The sequence below is a fragment of the Mus musculus genome, chromosome 13 (assembly GCF_000001635.26).
Source record: "Mus musculus strain C57BL/6J chromosome 13, GRCm38.p6 C57BL/6J".
Taxonomy (NCBI): Eukaryota; Metazoa; Chordata; class Mammalia; order Rodentia; family Muridae; genus Mus; species Mus musculus.
The window spans coordinates 21,165,119-21,178,259 of record NC_000079.6 but is presented as its reverse complement, the minus strand read 5'-3'; the positions used below and the strand labels follow the sequence as shown (position 1 = coordinate 21,178,259).

Here is a 13,141-nt window from a genome sequence, read left to right as displayed (position 1 = left end):
CTCGTCTCAGACCCATCCACGCAGTTTTTGTGTTTGTTCCTCCACCTTGGCCTAAATTATTGCAATACCTTATCTGTTTGCAAATGACTTGGAAATGATTCAGTAGTTAGATGAATGAAATTGCTGCTATGAATTTTTTTTTAATCAACTATAGTTGTCAGAGAAACCCTGCTGCTAAGGTTGATATCTGACATTACCAAAAACCACTGAGCTTGGTACAAAATGGTGGACTCCCTTTGTCAGCAGGGCTTCTTCTTCTCTGACCTTGTCTGGAGAGCTTAGAAATGCCCTCCTCCCCCTTACCATCTACCTGAAGAACTGCACGTAGCAGTGGTGAGATTACAGGTTCTCCTTCCTCCACGTAAAAACCTGTCCAGCAAGCACCTGAGATTCCTGGAATGCCTCCCTAGGCTAATGAGGCATCTCTACCTAGCCTTCAGCCAGTGACCTTTGTCCACCCTGGAGATCCCTACTTCCTTCTGCAACGATAGAGAGCCCTTGGTTCCCCTGAATAAAGTTGATCTGATGCTGGACTGTCATTTCCGTTTGTATTCACAAGCCTTTTGAAACCCTGTTCATCGGCTCTGCCCACTTTATCCTGGTGGGCTGGTGGAGAATGACACCAGGGAAAACCACATATGGTAACAATACCTAGTATAGTTGCTAACCTTTATACACTTATGGGAACAAAATAAGAATTCTGAATTGTTTAGTCATCTGATAGGGGATGAGTATCCTTAATATATGAAAGACTTAAAAAAAGTTAACATCCATACAACCCAGAGCTCAATACAAGAAAACAAAACTTTAAAGATCTCAATCAATAATTGGTCAAATCACCAGGCGTGGTGGCGCACTCCATTAATCCTCTTGTAAGTGAAGACCAAGTTTTAAAAAAAATGAAACACAGCCGGGCGTGGTGGCACACGTCTTTAATCCCAGCACTTGGGAGGCAAAGGCAGGCTGATTTCTGAGTTTGAGGTCAGCCTGGTCTACAAAATGAGTTCCAGAACAGCCAGGGCTACACAGAGAAACCCTGTCTCGAAAAACAAAAAATAAAAAACAAAACAAAAATTATATCATATATAAACACACATGTGTATATACACACAGGGACACATAAATACACTCATCAACTCAAACCTGACCTGCACAGGAGGTCAAATATCAAATCAATCAAATATCAAAATTTTGAAACCAACTTGGGCACGAGTTTAAGGCCAGTTTGAACAACTTCCAGTTTGAGCAACTTGGTGGAACCACTGAGGTAGAGGACAAAGAAGGGGAGGGAGAGGGAGAGAGGAGGAGGGGAGGGGGATTGAAAACACGCGGAGGCTACAGCTTAGTGAGAGAGCACGTGCCTAGCATGGGAAAGATCCTATGTTCAAATCTTTACACTGTGGCTAAGGATACACACACACACACACACACACACACACGCGCGCGCGCGCGTGTGTGTGTGTGTGTGTGTGTGTGTGTGTGTGTGTGTGTGTGCATTCATGTGTAAATAAGAGCAAGGAGAGTGATTGGAATGATTGGGGTACCATTGCACCCCCTTTTAAAGGATTGTTAGTTCTATGTGTGTGAGTATTTTGCCAGCATGTGTGGACATGCACATGGATCCTCTGGAACTGGCAGTACAGACTGTTGTGAGCTGCCATGTGAGTGCTGGGAATCAAACCTGGGTCCTCTGGAAGAGCAGCCAGTGCCCTTAACCATAGAACCTCTCCATCCTCTCCATATAGTTTTGAAATATCAAAATTATAGACAGAACATTGGCCAGTAGTGTCGAGGGTGTAGGAAGAGAAGGTGGCATGAGATTCCTTGGCACAGCACAGTTTTGAATTTATATTGAGATTGTTCACATGATGTTTATGTGTGAACTGGAAATGGCAGAGCGAGCAAACCTATAATAGCACAAATCTTTAAACTCTTAAAGCCCACCTCCAGTGGTATACCTCCTCCAACAAGGCCATACCTCTTTCTCCAAACAGTAGCACCAATTGAAGACCAAGTATTCAATGTCTATGAGGAACATCTCATTTAAACCACCACACAAATAAAACTTTAAAATTGAGTTTTGTGACATTATTTCATAGTCATATATTTGTGGCAATGTGTCCATTTAATTTTCCCACTTAGAAATATACATATTTAGACCTCATTATATAAAAACTTTAAAGTTTTTTTTACATTAAAAAAATTTACATGTGGGCTGGTGAGATGGCTCAGTGGTTAAGAGCACTCACTGCTCTCTCAGAGGTCCTGAGTTTAATTCCCAGCAACCACATGATGGCTCACAACCATCTGTAATGGGATCGGATGCCCTCTTCTGGTGTGTCTGAAGATAGTTACAGTGTCCTCATAAATAAGTAAATCTTAAGAAAAAAAAAAAAAGGCATGTATCTGTGCATGTGGGTGTGGGATACCTTGGAGTTAGAGGTGCCAGTAGTTTTGAGCCACCCAAAGTAGGTGCTGGGAACTGAATCTGTCACCTCTGGAAGAGCAGCAAGTGTTCTTAACTGCTGATCCCTCACTCTAACAACATTTAAAGAAAAGGAGGCCATGAGTCTGCGAGAGAGCAAGGGGGAGGAGAGGGGCACATGTGAGGAAAGAAAGGGGGACGCTGCGATGATAACCACAAAAATAAAAATTATCAAAGTATATGCATACATTAGCATTTGTGTGTGTGTCAGTGCAAGCGCTCTCTCTCTTTCTCTCTCTCTCTCTCTCTCTCTCTCTCACACACACACACACACACACACACACACACACACACACACACACACTGAGTCATCCTGAAGCCCCTGGCTTAACCTGTGGGTACTGAACACACTTGAGAAACTTGTCCCTGCACTGTAGAAATAACTGAGCCTGAGTATAAACTCTCAGGCAAACTTTCTAAAGCGAAAGGAAAGGGGCCAAAGACAGGATCAACCCAGCTTTCAAGAAATCCACTTTTCCTACAGACCTGGGAAAGTGTGGGCATTTTATTGAGTTATTGCTGGGGTAAGGTTTATTAGTCATGAGAATGGCTTTTTCTCCCTCCAGGAAACTTCTTAGTTATGATTTAGGGAGATTTTCCCATTTAGGATGCAAATTAGTTGCCGTTTGTTCTCAGAAACATCCAGACATGGCCCTGTATGTGGAGGGTTCTTGTATTGTGGTGAGACAAGAGGGTGGGGACAGGTACTGAAGACGGGAACTCGTGGGTGACCAGGTCTAAGAATTAAAGCTGTGAGAGTCTGCTGTCTCTTATCCATGTGTGTCCTCTTGCTGTGTTACTCTCTCTTCTATCATAGACTGGCTTCTCTCTAGCTTCTCTCAGCAAGCCTTAGAACATCTTGTTTTCCTTCACTATGATGGGATTTTACATGCTTTGATTAGTTTGCTAAATAATTCTCCAGAAACTCCTTGAGAAAGAGTACATGGAACATAACATTTTCTGAATCTTGAAAATGTTTAAGACTGGTAAGGTGTCTGTGCGTAAAGGTGCTTGCTTCCATGCCTGGGTTTGATTTGTGTGACCCACATGATAGGAAGAGGGCACTGGCTCTGTAAGCTATCCTTTGACGGCCATGTGCACACCGTGGCATCTGCCCCTCTCTAAATAAATAAATGTAATGGAAATGTCTATTTACATATAATCAATAGTTTGGCTTGGTGTAGACTTGTAGATGTGATTGATCATGACTCGTCCCATTGACCACTTGGAAGGATGACGCATGAGGTCCGAGTTCCAAGAGGAACTGAGTACCTGTAAGCTCCAGGCTTGCCCATGCCACTAACAGAGCAGAGTGCGTCAAGAGTGCACCAGGGAACTGCCTGCATGGTGAATCCCCAGACTCTCCCCCTAGGACTCCAGGAGACCTGTCTGTGGGTTTTTTTTTTTTTTTTTTTTTTAATTTATAAGCCATTGATTTCCTGTCCTCTAGCTTTCACTTTTGATGTATTAAAAAAAAAAACAAAACAAAAACAGGACACTGTTCTGAATCTGAATACTTTATCACTATCTTTGCATTTGTCTTTTTTTTTATATACAAATATTGCTCTCTTCTGATAGTCCCGACAAGCTTGCCTTGAATGGGGGTGGGAGCGTTTGATAGACCCTTCCATCTGGAGATCTAAGGTCTTCGGGCAGGTAAACATCTCTATCTCTTTTCTGTGATTCCCCCCTGTTCTTTTCCAGGAAGCCCCAGGTTTGAGGGCATCCCCTTCTACCAGACTTTAAAAAGGGGACTTACGTATCAGCTCCGATGTTTCATTCCCCACCCGCCTCCTAGGAGATTTCTTCAACTTTATTTTGTAACTTCAAAACATTTTCTGCAACTAAACTATTAAAGACTTTCTTCCCTTTCTTTTACCTCTTCGAGGAGATGATGATTCCAAGAACAACAACAATAACATCATCTCCAAGTTCTCGTGTTGTATTTGTCTTTTCTTAGGTCCTTTCCAATCCCCTACTGTATTTACTTTTTTCTTTATTGTAGAAATGTTTTCACAAATACCTGCTTTCCCTGGTTCTTGTTCATATTTAAGATTAGAAATGAAAACTCTGATTCTGGATGCTGTATAACCTAGAGATTCTTTGGAGTCACACTGATACCCAACCCTTTCTTCGGAAAGCTGTCTTGTTTTACTATGATACCAATTTCCAAGAATGGGCAGCTCTGCATTTGCCTGAAGATGGTCAGGTCTGCAAGTCTGTGGCAGCAAAGGACCTGGGATTTGAGCTGAGCTCTGTACTGACATTTCCTCGTCTTACACTTGACTTTTTCCTTCCAGTGTTTCTAGTCTTTAATCCTTGATCTTGCAGCTTTTTCGTACTTGTGCAGTTACTTTTCATAGCTCAGGCTTCTGCCACTCTCTGGTTTGCACTGCAGCCAGTGTTCATAAACTAGATTTACTTGCTAATCTAGTCTGCTCTTTAGCTTCCCACCCCTGCAAGCTCCACCAACTGGGCGCTTGTGCACACCATCTCGGAACAGCTGGAGCTACTTGTTCCTTCGTGACCCGGATGAATGGCTCTGAGCCAGACCTGAGCTTGCAAGGATCCTCAGGATTTCTGAATTCCGTCGCACTCTGGAAGGGCCAGGAACCGAGGCGATAAACGCCGAATTCCAGATAGGATTGGAGAAAAACAAACAAACAAACAAACAAACCAACCAACCAATAACAAAAAACAACACTAAAGGGTTTTTTCTGTCCATGTTTAGAATAGAGAAAAATAATTTAGTTAACTTTACAGGGAGTTAGTTATATTTCCATGCACATTAATTACAGTTGAAAGAATCATTAATTGCTATGGAGGCGGCATGTCAGGATGGCCGAGTGGTCTAAGGCGCCAGACTCAAGCTATGGCTTCCTCGCTCTGAGGGTTCTGGTCTCCCCTGGAGGCGTGGGTTCGAATCCCACTTCTGACAGCTGTATTTTTCTTTCACAGACTCATCTGTTCATTTTCTATGCTAGCCTACTCCAGACCTTCCGTGAACCTTGTCCCACTGATCTGTGCTTCAGCCCTAAAGGTGCATTTGACACCAACCATCAACGCACAGAACTGGGACCCCCTGTTGGAAAACAGGCTCGTGGCAGCCATATACTACATGAGCTGTTTGAATCTTGCGCGAACGGTGTAGGAAATGTGCACCAACTCCAATGACAGTTGAAAGTTGAGTGTGGAATTGACAGGGTTAGATATCCTGACCTTTAGCAAGATCAAGGCCATCAAGAGACAAATGCTGGAATACAAAAGGAACTATTCATTGAATAGAAGAAATGCAGGAATTTCCTGAAACTGTTCACCATATGAGACAAAGCAAAGGAAAAAAAAAAAAAGTAGGTTCCACCGAGATTTGAACTCGGATCGCTGGATTCAGAGTCCAGAGTGCTAACCATTACACCATGGAACCACCGCCTTTTGATTGCCTTCCACACTATCCATCTGTAAATTCTGAATTAAAAAAATGCATTATAAGAGGAAAGGAACTTAGCTGTTACTTGAAATTGTTACAAATTTTTGTTTCACAGTAACAAGCTAGAAGTTTCGTTTGTTTTTTCATGAATGGCTCAGCTCTATCCTTGGTTCTTTTATTTATTTTTCCTGCTGGATTGTTTGTTGTTTTCTTTTTCTTTGTCCAATTAATTTTCTTGGTTAGCACACCAATAAAAGGGCCTAATTGTGACGTATCAGTACAAAAAAGTTATTAAACTTCGTTCTTATCCCCTACTTCTTTACTCTCTCTCCCTTCTCTGTTCCCCCCTCCCCACCCCACCCCCGTTTCCAATCTACTTTCACAGCGCATCTAAAGTCACGTCCTCGTGCTCTTTGCAAGCGCATGTTTGGTTTACAAATGGAAGGGAAACAAGACTTTAAATGAAATGTCTATCCTCCTAATTGATCTAGTAGTATTTTTATCGGAGCAACTCAGTTCTTCACTAGAAAAATTTCGTCTTCAGTGCTGGACCACAGAAATGGCCACGTGGTCTGTACAGCGCCTCCTGTCCTGTTCTTCTGCATCTCAGAGCCTGGCAGCACTCAGAGCAGTTCCTGCGATTTGTGCATTTTTTCCCACCACTACAAAAGGCAAACTGGATGTTAGTTAGTCTTGCAGTCCAACCATTAGAAATTGAATTTCTCTATCTCTGTATGTATGTATGTATGTATGTATGTATGTATGTATGTATGTATGTATGTATTATGTATGTATATACATATGTATGTATATGTGTGTGCATGTGTATATATATGTACACACACACACACACACACACACACACACACACACACACGGTATCTACAGACTTGTCATGTGCAACTACTGCATGTCAGAAAGTATCCTGTCAGCTGCAATCAGGAGCTGCAGCTTGTAAATGCTTTTGCCTCAGCACAAGGCAGCCGGTGCGACGGCGGAACCTTCCTCCCTGCTCTACAGTCCCACCATCCGGCCTTGGCGGCTCCGCTGAAGTTCACTCGGGGCGTGCAGCGTGAACGTGGAAAGCAAGACAGGTGGTCTTGAGAAAGAAGCAAAGGTTCACTGTGTCAGGACCGTGGACCAGTTTTAGACTTTGCGGGTGTGATTGTGCACGTCTCTTTTTTCCTTCACTGCACGCCACAGGCTCAACTCTGTGAGTCTAAAGGACTCTATTCCTCCTTCTCTTCCCTGCCTCTTTCTTTTCCTCTCTCCTGACACCCCCACCTTCTTCTCCTCTTCCTAAAGTGTAGACACCCTCTTTCTTTTCCTTTTCCAGCGTGCAATTAAAATCACCGAGTTGCAAGCCTTCATGAGAAGATAATTTCTGAGTTGAGGCCTACCACTGAGAAGGAGGTTCGAGGGCTCCAGGAAATTCTAAGGGGCAACACTAAATCAAGGAGTCCCTAGCTGGTGGGCAAGAGGCAGCACCGAGGCAAGACATTTATGCCATTGTTAATTAATTTACTTTTATTGAAAACATTTCATACAATATATTTTGATCATTTTTGTTTTCCTTTGCAAGGTATTTCTTAGACACACACAGCTCAGATGAGCGCGATTCGGCTTCAAAATGAAATGAGAAGACTGTAGTGATGATGAAGACGTGGTTTTCCGTCTCCTGGTTGGGAAAGAATCCACTTCTTCCGTGGCCTAGGCTGATCTGTCTCTAGTTGCAAGTCGACGCCAGGAAAGCGAAAGATCCACATTCATCCTTCATTCGTTGACTAAGGCCACAAGAAAGAACTTTAGAGTCGTCAGGCCCTAGCCTATATATAGTAGGTGCGGAATAATGTCTCTTAACTTGAATGAATTAAAGAAAACTGTTAACTGTTGCTGGAGCCTTTTGTGTGGTGGACATGCAGAGATTAGGGGAGTGAGTACCACACAAATTACGGGTTTATTAACTGTTGAAGCAATCAGTTAGGAGAGAAGAATCCTAGCTGATGTAAGGGACCGACTGAAAACTGTCCTGTTCAATAGAGAGCACAAAAGTAACCTGTTGGCAGTGGTGGGATTCGAACCCACGCCCCCGAAGAGACTGGAGCCTTAATCCAGCGCCTTAGACCGCTCGGCCACACTACCGTTGATGTAGAGTTTTGAACCATGGCAAAAAACCTCCACTTAGTCGCAATAAAACATTAAAAGAAAAAAAAAAAAAAAAAAAACCGGTTGGCAGCGGTGGGATTCGAACCCACGCCCCCGAAGAGACTGGAGCCTTAATCCAGCGCCTTAGACCGCTCGGCCACGCTACCCCCGTCGAGGGCTGCTTACGTCTCGTCTTTCTGGAGGATCCATAACAGTCCAGACTCCTTTGCACGCGGCTCTCTGCAGCGAGCTTTCATTGTGCACTCTATGCGCTAATGCAGAAGCGCAGGCTCTGTTCTGGCGTTGTATCATGAGGCTTCGCAGCAAAAGCTCTTTTAGGTGCTATCATATCATCACTAAGAAACTACAACTATGAAACGTTAAAAAAAAACCAGCGCTAGTAACAGCAGGAATACGTGATTACGGAAACTCTGACAACGGGTGCCTCCTTAGCGCAGTAGGCAGCGCGTCAGTCTCATAATCTGAAGGTCCTGAGTTCGAACCTCAGAGGGGGCAACCTCAGCTTTTATTTTTTTTTTAATACATTAAACCTTTAATTTTAATTCCTACGAAGAGAATTGAGTTCGTGTGTACGGAGACCCAAAAACTACTAATGAAATGGAACGGGTAGTTTTATTTGTGTAATATAATGGTCTGTTAGAAAGTTATAAAATAGCGATTTTTCTTTTCTTTTTTTTTTTAAAGAATTAAACACGTGACCAGTGTGTTGGACTACACCTATAATATTCCAGCATTCGGGAGGCAGAGGCAGGTGGATCTCTACAAGACGATTTCCGAAGCCCAGACTTTACAATTAAACTTACTAATTTTTCACCATCCATACTATTGGAGCCAGGAGAATTTTCAGGTGCCTTTCAAATGCACTTGGCATTGGTTATTACATAAATACCAAGGCCAGGAAACTCCCTGCCCAGGGTGTAAAAGAAAGGGAAGCCAGAGAGCGAGTATGAAAGGTGTAAGATATGTGTAATTGCCGGTTTGGTCCTTTAAACCATTCTTCTGGTATTGCTTATTATCGGATCATTTCATCCAACTCCTCACGATACTCCATGTCAAAAACGAAACAAAACTAAAATGTAAAAATAAACCACAAACCTTTCTTGACCATTCTCACCAGGCTGGGCTTTCGGTGCTGACAGAATTTCTAAGTCATCCAAACAGCAAGATTCAGGAAAAAGTCTAAAAGAGAAAAAAGTAAGTCGAGGGAGACAAATATTCTGGGTTAAGATGGTATTTTATACACAGCTCTCAGAATCTCTGTGAAGCCAGAAGACTTCAGCAGGTGTTTGTTGGTTTTCCCTTCGCTCATTATGTGCCGGGCACCGTCTAAAGCTGCATTCCTTGTCCATCGGTCCTCTCTCAGTTCCGGATCTGCCGTCCAATTCTCTGTCCTATGGGAGGACCTGGTGTCTACAAATAACACCTCGAAACTCCATCGCCACAGTCTTTCCTGTTAACGTCCGTCAGTAAGACGAGCCAGAGAGAGAATGGCAGGCAGGAGAAAGGAGATCAACTTCGTGTCTGAAGTTTTTTGCTTTTTGTTTTGATTTTAGTTTTTCGTCTGTCAAACTGTCTTTACCTACACTCTATTTGTGTTCCCAAGACCATCTCATTATAGAAGCTATTAACGGCTGAAGCAGCATCCTCATTACCCCCATGACCTGGCCAGTGCTGCCTCCTTAAAGCTATGGTGCCCTTCCTCAGAGACCCTGACCTCTTCACCTGTAGTCCCCAAGCCCAGCAAGGCAGCTATTTTCTGCAACTAATTTCCTGCAACTACTTTCGCTTCATTAACTTAATTAAGAATTACTGTTTCCTAACTCGGTCCTTGCTGTTAAATAAGGGGTGAGGATTTAACACTGAACACCGGAAGAGAAAAATGCTCTGTTGAAGTCTGCATTTCAGAGACAAATAACAGACAATAAAACTCTAAGTTAGTTGGCCAACTATAAAATGAAAAATAAGCAGGAAAAAAAAAAAAATTTGCTTTTCTTGTATCTTTCTTTATTCAATAAAGAACAGCAACCCCTCAGAGCCCGGATAGCTCAGTCGGTAGAGCATCAGACTTTTAATCTGAGGGTCCAGGGTTCAAGTCCCTGTTCGGGCGCTACTGTTTTTTTTTTTTTCTCTTTCCCGGGTCAGCATCTGTCTAGTGAGGTGCCTTATGTTTCTTAAGGGGTTTCTCGACGACTAAAGCAGGAAACCAGATATTTTTGAACAACTTTATTTAGCCAGATCTGTAAACCTACATCACATCAATATCGAGTGTAAAGTGGTAACGAACTTTCGTATCTATTAAAATAGGAGGACTTCAGGTAAAATCAAGTACTAGCTCTTCATCTATGAGTTCCTTTTTTCAATAAATTAAGTTGTTGGATAGAGTGCTGTCTGAAGAAGAAACGTGGGTAGAAGAACCCTTTTTAACTGGAATAAGATGGTAACCAGCTAGCTCATGTTCTAGAATTCAGGAGGCAATTCAAGTTTTTAACAGCCAGAAAAAACAACTGCCCCCTCTGAGGTTCGAACTCAGGACCTTCAGATTATGAGACTGACGCGCTGCCTACTGCGCTAAGGAGGCACGTGGTGCTCCGGTTGAGACATTCAGTTTTAGTAACATATACACATTGTGTTTTGCCTACGTTGGCCCAAATTCTAAAAACTCTCCTTCACCGTCCCCCCGCCCTGAAAATATCTGGAAGATTCAACAGCTCCCCAAACCTCAACTAGATTAAAAAAAAAAAAGTCATTTTGATATTTTGATCCTTCTGCTCCCCCTCAGGACATATATGCGAGGGGTTGCGGTCTTAACAAAAGCATTTCCTCAGCCAGTCATTCCATCTTCTCACCCTTTTCGCTGCACATCAAATATGCAAGGTCGTCTTCCTAAGTCCCATAGACTTTTCAACACACTGCACGCAATCATCTTACTACCCTTCGTTCCAGGAGTCCAAAAGGGGCACAAGAGAGCTCAAAACTTAACGAATAAATTGTTCTTTATATAAACTCCCGGGAATCTGTTAGTGTGAGAACAGGAAAGAGTGAAAACTGGAGCTACCCAGATTTGCGTGGGGGTTGAACTGGTTTCACACTAGGATTTCTCTCGTTCTTAGTGTCTCCCTCGGATCTGGGAATCGTTCATTGAGTGTTTGGTTTTCCGCGTAAAGTGCAGAAGTTGGAGAAAACACAGAAACCATTTAAAATACTTTCCCCACCCCCCCGGAAAGCAAAGTGGTTTTATTGTCTCTGTCTCTGCTGTTGCTGAGAACCCCGACTTTCCATTTATAAAGTGTTCTAAGTGTCATAAGCATTACAATGTTCCAAGTGACCCAGTCATGGATCTTCAGTGCCCAATGTTAGTGTGTGTAGTCCAGTTTGTATAGCCCTGAGTGGTTACCCTGTAATGTAGAGTAACTGCTAGTTTGTATCAAGTAATGTGGACAGTGCTAATTTGTATCAAGATTCTGAGGTTGTTTTTGTTTTTGTTTGTTTGTTTTTTTGTTTTTTTTTGTTTTTTGTTTTTTGAGTCTATGAATAACACAACGGTATTTTTCAAGAGTTCAGATAATGAAGATGAGAAAGATTAGCATCCAAATGCCAGCATCACCACCCAGACAACACAGGAAAACTCTGATTATCCTATTTTAACAACAGACAGAAGGACACACAACTGGATTAGGGAATAGATTATCAAAACAGAGCTAACTGCTCTTCACAGAATGAAGAATTTAGATGTGGAAGCATATAGGGAGCGTACTAGTCAAGGTTTCCTAGAGGAACAAAATAGATAGAATGAAGGATTTATTAGAGTGGCTTACAGGCTGTGGTCCAGCTAGTTTGACAATGCTGTTCACCAATGGAAAGTCCAAGAATCCAGTAGTTGTTTAGTCCATAAGATTGGATGTCTCTGTTGGTCTTTAGTATATGCTGGAATCCTGAAGAAGTAGGCTTTAATGCCAGTGAAGGGATGGACTGGCTAGCGAGAGCAAGCAGCAATAAGAGAGCAAGCTTCCTTCTTCCACGTCATTTATATATACTTCCAGCAGAAGGCGAGGCCCAGATCAAAGGTGTATCTTCCCACCTCTAAAGGCATTATCTTCCCATCTCAAAAGATCCAGAAGTAGGTCTTCTCACTTCAAATGATTAAGATTAAAAATCTCTCCTAGGGGTACCTAGATGCTTGGATTTTAGTTAATCTAATTTTATTCAAGTTGACAACCAAGAGTAGCCTCCACAGGAAGAATAGCTACCACAAGGAAAAACTAAAACTCGCAAGTCCAGAATGAGTCAGACAGTAAAAAGCAGACAATAAAACATTCCCAAGCAGCATCATTGCTCAGTTGAAAGTAGCACTGTGCATTATAGATGAACAGATGCTGTCTTAGGGCTTGTCTTACCTTGGTTTCAGTTGTTGTAATAGAACACTATAAAAGAGGCTTAGGCAGGAAACGACTTATTTCACATTCAAGTTGTAGCTCATCATCTAGGAAAGTCAGGGCAGGAACGAAAGGGGGAAACCTGCAGGCAGTGAAGCAGAAGCCATGCAGGAGTGTTGCTTACTGGCTTGTTCCCTAGGACTTACTCAGCAGCTTTCTAATACACCCCAGGATCACCTGCTCAGGGGTGGTACCACCTATAATGGTTGGGTCCTCCCATGCCAATTACTAATTAATCAAGACAATGGCTATAGATTTGTCTATAGGCAAGCTGTTGGGAACTCTCCAGAAAACTCTAGCCTTGCCAAATTGTCAGGAAACAAACAAACAAACAAACACAAAATAGCCTAGACATAGCTCCTGAGTTTAAGAAATTGTAATCTCAGAGAAAGAGAGAGAGAAAGAGAGAGAGGGAGAGAGAGGGAGAGAGGGGGAGAGAGAACATTTTAATGCCATGGGCTAGCCCCAGTGCAGATCTTATTTGGACCTCAATCTCCTTATCAAGTCATGCATCAAATCAGAGCCACAGGAAAATAAAATGTTTCCTTTAGCTCTTAAGTACTGTCATTTGGAAAATGACCTTGGAAACAATCTTGATTAGTACAAACACTTAGTGAAACCTTATGTACT

At 42.6% G+C, this 13,141-nt stretch overlaps 1 long non-coding RNA gene and 7 other non-coding genes across 8 annotated transcripts; 3 read left to right on the top strand and 5 right to left on the bottom strand.

The window, feature by feature from the left end:
• The first annotated feature begins 5,317 nt into the window (after positions 1-5,317).
• On the top strand, positions 5,318-5,423 carry n-TLcaa4. The gene is made up of 2 exons: positions 5,318-5,355; positions 5,379-5,423. It is a non-coding gene; the product is annotated as a tRNA-Leu (tRNA).
• A 414-nt stretch (positions 5,424-5,837) lies between these two features.
• n-TQctg7 lies at positions 5,838-5,909 on the bottom strand. The gene has a single exon. It is a non-coding gene; the product is annotated as a tRNA-Gln (tRNA).
• A 1,576-nt stretch (positions 5,910-7,485) lies between these two features.
• On the bottom strand, positions 7,486-11,923 carry Gm32298. Its single transcript, XR_382107.1, has 3 exons — positions 11,894-11,923; positions 9,193-9,257; positions 7,486-7,696 (listed from the first exon to the last, which is right to left on the bottom strand). It is a non-coding gene; the product is annotated as a predicted gene, 32298 (long non-coding RNA).
• Positions 7,973-8,054, bottom strand: n-TLaag5. Its single transcript has one exon. It is a non-coding gene; the product is annotated as a tRNA-Leu (tRNA).
• n-TLaag7 lies at positions 8,143-8,224 on the bottom strand. Its single transcript has one exon. It is a non-coding gene; the product is annotated as a tRNA-Leu (tRNA).
• Positions 8,501-8,573, top strand: n-TMcat15. The gene has a single exon. It is a non-coding gene; the product is annotated as a tRNA-Met (tRNA).
• n-TKctt28 lies at positions 10,113-10,185 on the top strand. The gene has a single exon. It is a non-coding gene; the product is annotated as a tRNA-Lys (tRNA).
• On the bottom strand, positions 10,584-10,656 carry n-TMcat14. Its single transcript has one exon. It is a non-coding gene; the product is annotated as a tRNA-Met (tRNA).
• Positions 11,924-13,141: the final 1,218 nt, after the last annotated feature.